The sequence below is a fragment of the Nelumbo lutea genome, chromosome 1, assembly GCF_056320005.1.
Source record: "Nelumbo lutea isolate HS-2025 chromosome 1, American lotus-T2T, whole genome shotgun sequence".
NCBI classification, from domain to species: Eukaryota; Viridiplantae; Streptophyta; class Magnoliopsida; order Proteales; family Nelumbonaceae; genus Nelumbo; species Nelumbo lutea.
The window spans coordinates 111,749,394-111,763,413 of record NC_142684.1 but is presented as its reverse complement, the minus strand read 5'-3'; positions in this window follow the sequence as shown (position 1 = coordinate 111,763,413).

The window sequence follows — 14,020 nt, the reverse complement described above, 5'->3', positions numbered from 1 at the left end:
ATTGGTCAGTTTTATTTTAGGTTGGCTTTGGTTAAAAAACTTCCCAACTTGACCAAATTGGATCAGTTTTGCTTTGGCCATTTGTAAACCAACCGAAATCGGATGATCTGACCATTGATATATATTAATATTTTATATTTTAAATATAACTTTTCATTAGAAAAGTGGGAAATTTCCCATATTTCTTAGTCTAAAATGTTTTTTATCTAAATTTAATTTTTAACAATTGCAGTGTAAATTTTAAAATTTAAATTTAATTTTTAAGTTTAAATCTTTTGAACTAATTAACCAAACAAAAAAATCGACCCAACCCTATACAACCTGAGTGGGTCAGTTTTCAGAAATGGTCAGTTAGTTTCAGCTGACCAACACCCCAACTTGACCAGGTCTATTTGGTTGGCCAAACAGCCTACAACGAAACCGAACCAACTCATAAACACTCATAGTTTCAACTAAATTAATAGTCTCATCTTTGATAAATAACAATAATTTAATCTCCAATAATTATTGAAAGTTTATAGCAAAAATACACAATTGTTGAAAATGTATTAATAATGAGAAAATACAATAATTACAAAAATAAATAAGTACTAAAAATATATTAAATTAATCAATAATTAGTATAATCTCTAATAAGTATTAATCAATAATAGTAGTTTAAACCTAATAATTATTGAAAGTTTTCTGTTAAATAACAAAACAAAAATAAATTTATACATAATTATTGAAAAAACATTTATCAAAAAAATAAATAATTACTAAAATACAATAAATATTAATATTAGTATATAATTATATAATAAATATATATTAAGAATTTAAAATTACTATTAATAAACATTAATTTTTATAGCAAAAATACACAATTATTGAAATTGTATTGATAATGAAGAAAAATACAATAAATACTATACTCTTAAATAGTAGTTTTATTTCTAATAAATATTAATCAATAAGTTATAACAAAAATACAATAAATACAATAAGTACAACAAACTATAAAAGTAGTTTAAACCCAATAATTATTGAAAAATTTCTTTTAAACAACAAAACAAAAATAAATTTATACATAATTATTGAAAATACATTTACCACCAAAACAACAAATAATTACTGAAATACAATAAATATTATTATTAGTATACATCATTATATAATAAATATATATTAAGAGTTTAAAATTGTTTTTAATAAATATTAAATTTTATGAAAGTTATTTTCTCAAATTATTATATTATATAAGTGAAATTAGTTATTTACAATATTATGTAAAAACATTAAATTAGTATTAAAGTTATTTCATTAGTAATTTTGTACAATATTAAATTATTATTAATTTCAATATTATGTTATAATTATTTTTCTACTTTTCAGTTTTTTTAACTTATTACAAAACTTCTGTATTTTAACTAATTTAAAATATATTTATGTTAAATATTTTGTTCTATAATTTGTTAAATATTTAAATCTTAAAATATTAATTATTTATTGAATTTAATAATCCATAAAATTATAATTTATACTATTATTACATAATTTCATTATTAATTTTGTAAAATATTAAATTACTATTAATTTCAATATTATGTTATAAGTATTTTTCTACTTTTAAGAAATATTTTAAATTTATTACATAATTTCGTTATTTTAACTATTTAAAATCTAGTTATGTTAAAATTTTAGATATTTGAGTATTTAAGTAATATGTAAAATATTTAGAATGTTTTGTTATTTATTGAATTTAATAATCCATAAAATTATAATGTATACTATTAATACATAATTTCATTATTAAGTTTTTAAGGTATTAACTTATTATTAATTTCAATATTATGTTATAACTATTTTTCTACTTTTAAGAATTTTTTTTTAAATTTATTACATATTTCGTTATTTTAACTATTTAAAATCCAGTTATGTTAAATATTTACATAATATGTAAAATATTTTTAATTTTTTGTTACTTGAATTTTATTTATTTAAATCTATTACATATTACTAAATATTTTGTTATATAATTATTTATATATTTATAATATTTTGTTTTTTAAGATATTTATTTATTGAAATATTTAAATTTAGTTTTTAATGTTAAATTTTTATTATTTGAATAACATTTAAATTGATAATCCAGAAAACAGAATTTAAATTATTACTACATAATTTCGTGATGTATTTTGTAAAAATATAAAATTAATTTTTGCATTTTTAATAAATATTTTAAAGTTATTATATAATTTTGTTAGAATATTTGAATAATTCTTAAATTTTTTAGTCCAAACTTTATTTAGAAAGAAATAAATGAAAAGTGGGGGAGAGGAAAAGTAGGAATTAGAAATAATTTAGGAGAGGAACTCTCTACTAAATTAGAAATAATTTTGGAGATAAATAAGAATTAGAGATGACTTAGAAGATAAATAGGAATTAGAAATAATTTAGGAGAAAGTGTGGGATGTAGTTTAGGAGAATTTTAGGAGAAAAGATTATTTATGTTTTTGGGAAAGTGGATTTCATTGGTTGTTTAAAAAATGACATGGAATAAAAAAATAAAATATTCAAAAAAGGAGAAAATTTCTTGACCGCTTTATTTTATATATATAATAGATCAAGATTCAAACACCCTGACCATGACCATGTGATGGAATAAATGATGTTGTGGTTAGTTAATTAATAACCATTTCTTCAAGACTAGAAGAGCATAGATAGAGATGTTAATGGATTGGTGCTAAACCCACATTGATCAAGTTTGGATTAGCCTAATTATGTTGCCTAATTATGTTGAGTTTCGGGTTATGTTTGGAACACATAAATCATGCCCGCATGAGGCTTGAGTATAGTTCAAAGCAAGGTTCAAAATTTCGTAATGTATTGGCTCGTATAAGCTAATACATATTGTATCTTTAAGGGATTGACATGAGAAACATTACAAAATCATTTGTATCATGTTTTCTTGTCGTGCCGACCTCATATTGTAACAATATCGAGGGCATATCAAACCTATATCAAGGTGTATTAGGATTGTATCGTAATTGTACTGGGGTGTATCGACTAATACAATATGATTTCTTGTAGTCAAAAAACGAATTAAATTTTTTTGAGAAAAAAAAAAGCTTTTAGCTCTCTCCAAAAGCCTTCTTTGTCTTCCAAACTCACCAAATCATCCTTGTACATTTTTTTTGGATTGTAAAATCTTTAAATAAAAACCAAAAGGCAACCTCCAAAACTAAAGATTTTTGAGGTTTTTTCCAACTTTTTACAAAAATTGCAAAAATAAATACTTTTTTTCAATTTATTCTATAGTATGCTACAATATTTTGTGTTTTTTAATGCTTGGAAATGCCTTTATCTATGCATGTATGTATATGTGTGTGTGTGTGTATTGTAAAATATTTATTTTGTATTTTTTGTAAAACTTTTGTTTTTTTTTTTCTAATTTTTTGGTGTGATCTAATTATAATACTTACCATGTTGTAAATCTATGGATGATCTACCACATCCATAAAATTATTTTTCTGTTATATTTTATTTTTTATTTTTGTAATAAAAATAAAATAATTGTTTGAATAAGAAATAAATTATTATTTAAAAATTATAGAAAATGTTTCATTAAATAATTATTAAGCTTATATTTTGTAGTTATAACCTTATTAGAGAATACCCTTATGTTTCCGTATGTCGGTTATGAGATATTATTTTCATAAAAATCCCTAAAGGATGTGATTCTTATGTATATATAGTTCATTTAAGCCTTATATTTAATGTTATTGATGTATATTTATGATTTATTGGAGTATTTATAGTGTTTTCATGTGTTTCCATGTGTCTTAATTTTTCGTCTTATCCATACGTATCCAAGACATATCTCGATACATCTCTTAATTTTTTTTCCCAATATACTTAGCATCTCCAATACGTTAAACCTTAGTTCAAAGCATGGATACAGATTGTTTATTACACTTACACATGGTGTTCGATGTTGAGCTGATTCCTATTTTATATTTAACATATCAACAATCTCAAAAACCCCAACAATATGGTATAATAGTCCTGCCATGTTCGCATAGCTCTCCTTTGAAAAAAGCTATTTATCTATTTTTTTCTTTTTTAGAATTTTTTATTTTTTAATTCCATGTCATTTTTGAAACAACCAATGAGATGCACTTTTCCAATAACCTAAATAATCTCTTCTCCTAAAATTTCTCCTAAACTACCTCCCCCACTATCCCTCACTTTCTCCAAAATTATCTCTAGTTTCTATTTATCTTCTAAATTATCTCTAATTCCTATTTATCTCCAAAACTATCTCTAATTTAGTAGGGAGTTTCTCTCTTAAATTATCTCTAATTCCTATTTATCATCTCCCCTACTTCTTATCTTTATCTATCTAAAGAAAGTTTGCATTAAAAAAATTAAGAATTATTTAAATATTCTAACAAAATTATATAATAACTTTAAAATATTTATTCAAAACACAAAAAAATACATTTTTACAAAATATATTATGAAATTATGTACTAACAATTTAAATTATGTTTTTTCTGGATTATCAATTTAAATGTTTTTCAAATATTTAAACTCTTAATCTATATTTATTATATAATTACATATACTAAAATTAATATTATTGTCTTTTGCGATAAATGTATTTTCAATGATTATGTATAAATTTATTTTGTTTTGTTATTTAATATAAAACTTTCAATAATTATTGGAGATGAAATTACTATTATTGAAAATTTTAAAATTAATTTATTGTATTTATTGTATTTTGTTATAAGTTATTAATTAATATTTAGTAGAGATTAAACTATTATTTGAGATTATACTATTTTTTTACTAAGTTAATATATTTTTAGTACTTCTTGTATTTTTGTAATTTTTGAAATTATTGTATTTTTTATTAACAATATATTTTCAATAATTGTGTATTTTTGCTATAAATTTACTATAATTATAGGAGATTAAACTATTATTATTTATCAAAGATAGAACTATTAATTTAGTTAAAATTTTGAGTATTCATGAGTTGGTTTCAGCTTACCAAATCCCTAATTTGATCAGGCCAATTTGGTTGGGGGAGTGGATATAGATTGGAGGGATCTATATCCAATCTCTAAGGTATCTCATTTTTTATTATGTATCTTTTATATTTTCATTATAAACTTATTTTCAATGATTGTGTACGCTTGCTATAAATTTTCAATAACTATTGGAGATTAAACTATTGTTATTTATTAGAGATTAAACTAAATTTGGTTGAAATTAGGAGTGTTCAATGGTTGATTTTGTTCAGTTGTAGGTTGTTTCACCAACCAAATCGATTTCGTAAAATCTGCAGTTTGTCACTCAAAACCGGTTGACCATTAGCAAAAACCCGCCAACTCGGGTTGTATCGATTTGGGTATATTTTTGGTTTAGTTTGTTTGTTCAAAAGATTTAAACTTAAAAATTAACTTTAAATTTCATAAATTATAATCATATTATTAAAAAATAAATTACAAAAATTAAATCTATGTTAATATATATTTATTAAACCAAAGTCGATCTAAAAGACTAGAAAAATGGCAATTCCTATATATTAGTAGAAAGATTCTCTCTTAAACTACCTCTAATTCCCATTTATCCTCCTCCCCCCCCCCCCCCACTTTTTATCTATATCTATCTAAAGAAAATTTCAATTAAAAAAAAATTAGAAATATTTAAATGTTATAACAAAATTATATACTAAATTTAAAATATTTATTCAAAACACAAAAAATTAAAAGATATAATAATATTCATATTATTAATAATTCAACATTTTTACAAAATTCATCACGAAATTATGTAGTAGCAATAAAAACTATAATTTTATGAATTATTCGATTTAAATGTTATTCAAATAATAAAAATATAACATTAAAAAATATAACATTATTTAAATATTTCAATAACTAAAAATCTTAAAAACATTAAACGTAGATAAATAATATAACAAAATATTTAATATTACATAATAACATTAAAATAAATAAAATTCAAATAATGAATATTTTTAAATATTTTTCATATTACTTATATATTTAAAAACAAAATATTTAACATGACAAATTTTTAAATTGTTAAAAATAACGAAATTATGTAATAACATTAAAAAAGTCTTAAAAGTAGAAAAATAATTATAATTGAATTCATAATTTTCATATTAATAATAATTTTAAATTTTACAAAATTAAGAATGAATTATGTAATAGTAGTACAATTACAATTTTATGGATTATTAAATTCAATAAATAATTAATATTTTAATAATTTAAATAACAATATTATTTCAATAACTAAATAATATTGGAAATAATTAATTTCACTTATATCAATTAATAATTATAGAAAATAACTATCAAAAATTATATTTATTAGTAGTAATTTTACAATAATAGTGTATATTCATTATATATTTGTATATACTATAATTAATATTTATTTTATTTTCAGTAATTATTTATTGTTTTTTATAACCTTGCTTTCAATAATTATTTATAAATGTATTTTTATTTTTTTTATTTATTATAAAATTATCAATAATTATTGGAGATTAAACAACAATTATTTAACTTCTGAAATTTAATTTATCATATTTATTGGATTTTTGTTATAAATTTATTTTTAATAATTATATATTTTTTATAATTTATAGATTAATACTTATTAGAGATTAAAATATTATTTAAGATTACACTATTTTTTTGACTAATTTGGTATATTTTCAATATTTATTATATTTTTGTAATTATTGTATTTTTGTTATATATCTTTTATATTTTCATTATAAACTTATTTTCAATGATTGTGTATGCTTGCTATAAATTTTCAATAATTAATGGAGATTAAACTATTGTTATTTATTAGAGATTAAACTAAATTTAGTTGAAATTAGGAGTGTTCAATGATTGGTTCTGTTCAATTGCAGGTTGTTTCACCAACCAAATCGATCTGGTCAAGTCTACAATTTGTCACTCAAAACCAGTTGACCATTAGCAAAAACCCACCAGCTCGGGTTGTATCGATTTGGGATTATTTTTGGTTTAGTTTGTTTGTTCAAAAGATTTAAAAAAAAAATTAACTTTAAATTTCACAAATTACAATGATATTATTAAAAAATAAATTACAAAAATTAAATCTTTGTTAAAATTAAATCTATGTTAATATATATTTATTAAACCAAAGTCGATTTAAAATACTAGAAAAATGACAAACTCAGGTTGAGTTTGAACAAATTTTTTATTAAAAATGTTAAAATATAAAACAATTATATACTCTTATGTATTTCTATTGTTTAACTTTCACTTAACAAATCACGGGTCTCCATCACCATGCCTCTCCTTGCTCCATTATCTCCACCCTGCATTTTCTTTGACTTTCTCTCCTCTCCCTTTCCCACCACTCCTATAAAGCCATGTCACCCAACTACCAAAAAATATTCCTATAATCTCTCCTAAGGTATCTCATTTAAACCAATAGAAAAGTATCATGTTGTCCCACTCCCTAATCAATTCCTAAAATGCATCCCCTCAATCTATATCCACTTTCTCTCATTTAAAATATTCATATTAATTAATAAATAGTTAAATACGATTAATATTTAATCTCACCCATATTCAATGAGTATTAAAGAGTGTTAATAAATACGGTTAGCAAATTACCAAAAATTAAATACTCTTATTAGTATGGTTATTAAATTACCAAAAATTAATAAATATTGTTATTAATTAACTCATTAATAACATTTTATAGAAATTGAAAACTCTTTAACTAATTTCTATAAAATTGATAATTATATTTAACAATTATAAAAAATTATAAAATTTTAGTTATTGTTATTATTATAATTAATAACCAAATACAAATGGGGGAACAAAATATTATAATGATAGAAAATGAAATTATTAATTAATTTATATTGAAAAATAAATGTTAAATTAGTGTAATTTTGTTAGTAAACTACCAAATAAAAGATATATTTAATAACAATTTAAAAAATTCAATAAAGCTACATTTTCGTAAAATAACATTTTTGAAACTAAAAGATATAAATTATTTGAAAATTTATTTAAGATGCATTAAATAATTATTGAAAATTATTAGAATATTTTAGAAAATTTAGGAAAATATATTACATTTGATAGATATTGGAAAATCATTGAAAAATTATGTAATTTTCATTGCAAATTATTGAAAATTATTAAAATTAAATGACTATTGGAAACGGAAAACTATAATTTGAAAAAATAATTACACAAATTATTAAGATAAATTAGTGTAATATTGGAAAAAGGAAATTATTGGTTAGTTTATATTAGAAATTATAAGATAAATTAGTATAATTCTGTAAGTAAACCAATTAAAAAGAAAATAAATTATTTTCCTAAAATTACGTTTTTGAATATTAAAGACAATTCAGTGTACTTTTAGAAATTTACCATGTCGTTGATACTCAATATATCTTTTTGATCATTTATATTATCAAATTGAATATTGGGTTGATGGGGGTAGTGTTTTGAAAACTGGATCAAACTAGATGGTTAGATCAAGAAAATAGGGATACGGACACCATTTCACATCAAAACGGATCGCTTTTTGTCCAAAAACCGTTTATTTGGTTAGTGAACCGCTGACCTAGGCGGTCGAACCGTCAACCCGGACAACATTTTTTATTTTATTTTTTGTTAGAGTGGGTCATTCATTCGGACCGAACAGTTAGACCATTCGACCCCCAAAACGATTCTTTATCCGATTCAATTTTAAAAACCTTGGGTGGGGAGTGGGTGCCTTTCTTTGAGCTTGGTTTGGTGTGCAGCATTGCCCGACCCATGAACCAACCCAACTCATGGCACAACATGGGCGTGTGTGGGCTCGAGCCATGGGTCGTGCTGAGCTGACCCCGCAAATTATCCTAGAGGAGGGAGGCATGACCCGGGATGCCTTGTGGCCCAACACGGCACGACTCGCACTTTGTGCGGGCCACATGCGGGTCATGTCGTGCCAACCCAGCATGACCCAATTTACACCTCTACTTGAACCCGTCCAATACTGGGAACGGGGCAGGGAAATTCGAGGATTCTCCATCCTTTATGAGGAGTAGGGTGCCTTGCCCTTAAACTCGCCCAACATTGAGGAGTGGTTACCTTGCCCTGAACCCGCGTGACACTAGGGACGAGGCAGGGATGGGGTAGAGTATATTGACTATGGGGTAGGGAAAGGGATGGGGTGCCCTACCCTGAACCCACAATCCCCCACTTTCTCCAAAATTATCTCTAATTCCTACTTATCTTCTAAATTATCTCTAATTCCTATTTATCCTCTCCCCTACTTTTTATCCATATCTATCTAAAGAAAAGTTTGGATTAAAAAATTTAAGAATTATTTAAATATTCTAACAAAACTATATAATAAATTTAAAATATTTGTTAAAAACATAAAAAATAATTCTATATTTTTACAAAATGTATCATGAAATTATGCACTAACAATTTAAATTATGTTTTTTCTGGATTATCAATTTAAATATTTTTCAAATATTTAATAATATGTAATAGGTTTAAATAAATAAAGTTAAAATAGCAAAAAAAATTAAATATTTTATAGATTATTTAAATATTTAAATAACTAAATATTTATCATAACTAGATTTTAAATAGTTAAAATAACAAAATTATATAATAAATTTAAAGAAAATCTTTAAAGTAGAAAATAATTATAACAATATTGAAATTAATAATAATTTAATATACTACAAAATTAATAATGAAATTATGTAATAATAGTATAAATCATGATTTTATGATTTTATGGATAATTAAATTCAATAAATAATTAATATTTTAAAATTTAAATATTTTACATATTACTTAAGTATTTAAATAACAAAATATTTAACATAACTAGATTTTAAATAGTTAAAATAAAAAAAATATGTAATAAATTTAAAAAAATATGAAAATTAGAAAAATAATTATAACATAATATTGAAATTAATAATAATTTAATATTTCTACATAATGTTATAAATAACTAATTTCAATTATATCAAGTAATAATTTGAGAAAATAACTTTCAAAAAATAATATTTATTATTAATAATTTTAAACTCTTAATCTGTATTTATTATGTAATTATATATACTAAAATTAATATTGATTGTATTTTAGTAATTATTTATTATTTTTTGTGATAAATAATTTTCAATGATTATGTATAAATTTATTTTGTTTTATTATTTAACATAAAACTTTCAATAATTATTGGAGATTAAACTATTGTTATTTATTAGAGATTAGACTATTAATTTAATTGGAATTATGAGTGTTCATGAGTTGGTTTGGTTCGGTCATAGGCTATTTGGCCAACAAAATTGAGCTGGTCAGGTTGGGGAGTTGATTAGCTAAAACCGACTAACCTTTTGTGAAAATCAACTCACTCAAGTCGTATCAGTTTGGGTCGATTGGTTCAAAAGATTTAAACTTAAAAATTTAATTTAATTTTTAAAATTATAGTGTAACTAATAAAAATAAATTTAAAAATTAGATTTATTATATAAAACATTTTAGACTAAGAAGTACGGGAAATTTTCCACATTTCATATTAAAAATTATATTTAAAGTATAAAATATTAATATATATCTATGGTTAGGTCATTCGATTTTGGTCAATTTACAAGTGGCCCAAGTGAAACTGATCCAACTTGGTCGAATTGGGAAATTTTTTAACCAAAGTCAACCTAAAATACTAGAAAACCAACCAACTCGGGTCGAGTTGATCGGGTTGGTCGGTTTCATCAGTTTGATGAATAAACCTAATTGAAATTAATTATTGTTATATAAAATATGAATTATTATTAACTATTTAAAAAGTTGAAAATATAAAATAATTGTATACTCTCATGTGTTTCTATTAGGGTTATTTACTAGAACACACCTTATAGTTTTACATATTTACTTAAACCTACTTTATAGTTTTCATTTTACTAAAATATATGTCCCATATATTTTACAACTTATTTACTTAATCAACATTCCATTAAGGAATGTTTGTCTTGCCATTAGGCCCATGATTTTTTATTCCAAAAACATCCTTAACACTTTTTTGTACATAAAACAAAATCGACCAAATATAGCCAACAGAGTGGTTGCTTGCGTCTTATTAAGGGCAAAAATGGTATTTTTATTTTTATTTTCTTTTGATTAAATTTATTTAAATGAACATTAGGGTCAACACTATCATTTTTCACTGTTATCTAGTGGAAGATTGATTAAATCCGGTGTAAATTATAAGTGGTGTTTTAGTAAAATGCTAACTATAGGGTAGATTTTAGTAAATCAATAAAATTATAAGGGGTATTTTAGTAAATGATTCTTTCTATTATTTAGCTTTCGCTTAATAAATCTCGTGCATCGCATTGGTCCCCTCTAGTATGATATATATCAATACTTTGAGGAATCCAAATCGTCTCTCAACAAAATGCATATTCCAACACGCTTCCAACATAATATAACACCGCACGTTTCATACATGATGAGTCTTCATGGTGAGATATTGTGAAGTGTTGATTGTCTTGGAATGGGTTTTACTAGGAGTAAGGGTGGCTACGAGCCAAGCTTCGAGCCAATCTCGAGCCTGATATATAGGCTCGTTTGCTAATCGAGTTGAGTTCAAGCCTAATGAAGCTCAACTCGTGAGGATCACGAGCCTAGTATAATAAATAAATAATCTTTTATTATATACATACACACATGCATACATATATACATATGAATATATAAATATATATAATAAATAATTTTTATTATATATAATAATATTTAATATATAAAAGTTTTTATTTTTTTATGTATAATAATAAATAATTTTTATAATTCTTAATTTTTTTATGTAAAATAAAAAATATTTTTATATGTATAAATTTTAGGGTAAATTACAAAGACCCCCCTATACTTTGTTTTGCGACAAAGACCCCCCTGTACTATGACCGTGAGACAAAGACCCCCTTTCGTTAACTTTTCGTTGAAATCTACCGTTACAATATTTTTTAATCTCGATCGAACCGAGCCTCATTCTCCACAACCCAACTCTTGATTTCCACTCCTATGCCATCTCTCGACTTTGCAATCTCCAATTCCTGAACCTAGAATGGTAATTTGATTCCGTCGAGAGAACAAGTGAGGATGATATTGTAGATATTGTTCCTTCGTATGTATACTATACAGTGAATAGTTCATCTGAATTAGTTCCTCTTTTTCCTGAGTATAGGTAGAATGTCATAATCAGTTTGTGTCATTTTACCTCGAAGAATCTTTGGTTATCTGAGAAACCTATGCATGAGTTCCATGGCATAGTGGTGAGGTCTTGGATTTATCATGGTCGAATAATAAGGTTAACATGGCTCTTATAGAAGAAAGTGCATTTTCCTGTTTGTTGGTCAACTTTGTTATTCGTTGTGGCGGCTATGGCCGAGAGGAACAGAAAACAAAGGAAAGCGGGAGGAACAAAGGGGTGGAGAGAAAGGGGAAGGAGAAGAGAAATCAGAGGAGAGAGAAATGTGAAGGAATCTGAGGTAGAAGGGATTATCGTCGCTATTGTTCTGTTCGTGTATGTGAGGTGGGGAAGATGAACAATGTTTTTCTTCCAATTGTTTATTACAAGGGTAATATGAAGATTAAAAAATATTGCAACGATAGATTTTAACAAAAAAATAACGGAAGGGGATCTTTGTCTCAGGGTCATAGTACAAAGGGGGTCTTTGTCACAAAATAAAGTACAGGGGGGGTTTGTCACAGACCCCATATTATAGGGGGCTCTTTGTAATTTACCCTAAAATTTTATTTTTTAGAAAAAAACTTTATTGCAATTGAGCTCAAGCTCAAATCTCTATCTCAAATCAAACTTAAATCTAATATAATTTCAACGAATCTAACTCGAAAAACCAAATATTTGACTCGGCTCGATTCGAATTCACCCCTAATTTTAGAGGTTTAACCATCGCGGTTGAACCGTTGGCTGGTTAAAAGAAGTAAATTTGGACATGTCTTAATTAACGAGATGAGATGACGGTCAAATTTTCTTCGTTCACAAGCAAGAGTGCACAGTCAGTACTCTGCACTTGGATGGAAAAATGGTAAAGACTAAGGAGATTCCCACTTTCTCCCTTTCAGACTTTGTTCTCAAATATGAAAAAAGAGTGAAAACCAGTCTATCTATCAAAAGTTCAAAACAATGAATGAAAAAAAGGGTGGTGTGCAGTAGGAGACAACATTATCATCAACATAGTGATATTGCACTTAACAAAACTCTCAGTGGAAGCGTGGAGTCTGGAGTGACAAAATGGCTAACCAGTGACTAGACATCAAATGCCACTCAAAGCTTATCCACCATTGATCTTGATTCTTGATGCAGCCAATATTGACCGCCAGTAGGAGGATGCCATGTGGCATCGAATGGAAGAACAGGAGTTTCTCTTCCCAAACCCAATGCACGGGGTGGATGGGCTGTGGGGACTGGGGAGCCCATCCGAACTCCTGATCGCATAATAATTCAAAGACGTGGCGAGCCGATCGAAGCATGCAAGCCAATGACACGTGTTCAGCTAAGGCAGCCAAAGGAAGTGACACATGGACATCTAGGTGGAAGTATGATGAATGCCACATGTGAAATTGGGACTGTCAAATACTACATGTGGATGTGGTCGAGTTGATCAGACCACCAGCGCCAACGCATTTAGGGCGGACCCATAGCTGCCCACGTGTATATAACATGTCAACCACAAGCATCACAGGTGGATCGAGCCACCGACCACGTGTGAACGACATGCCTCTTCTACACTTTGGCTCACCTCACCTCACCTCACATTACTATGCGTTCGTCTCATATAGAGAGCTCTTCAGCTCATTCTCCATTTTGCCTCCAATGGCTTGACCATTAGAGACGACGCCCCCAGGAACTTACCTTTAGGCCTCGGACATTCTCTTCTTCTAATCACAAGTGTTCT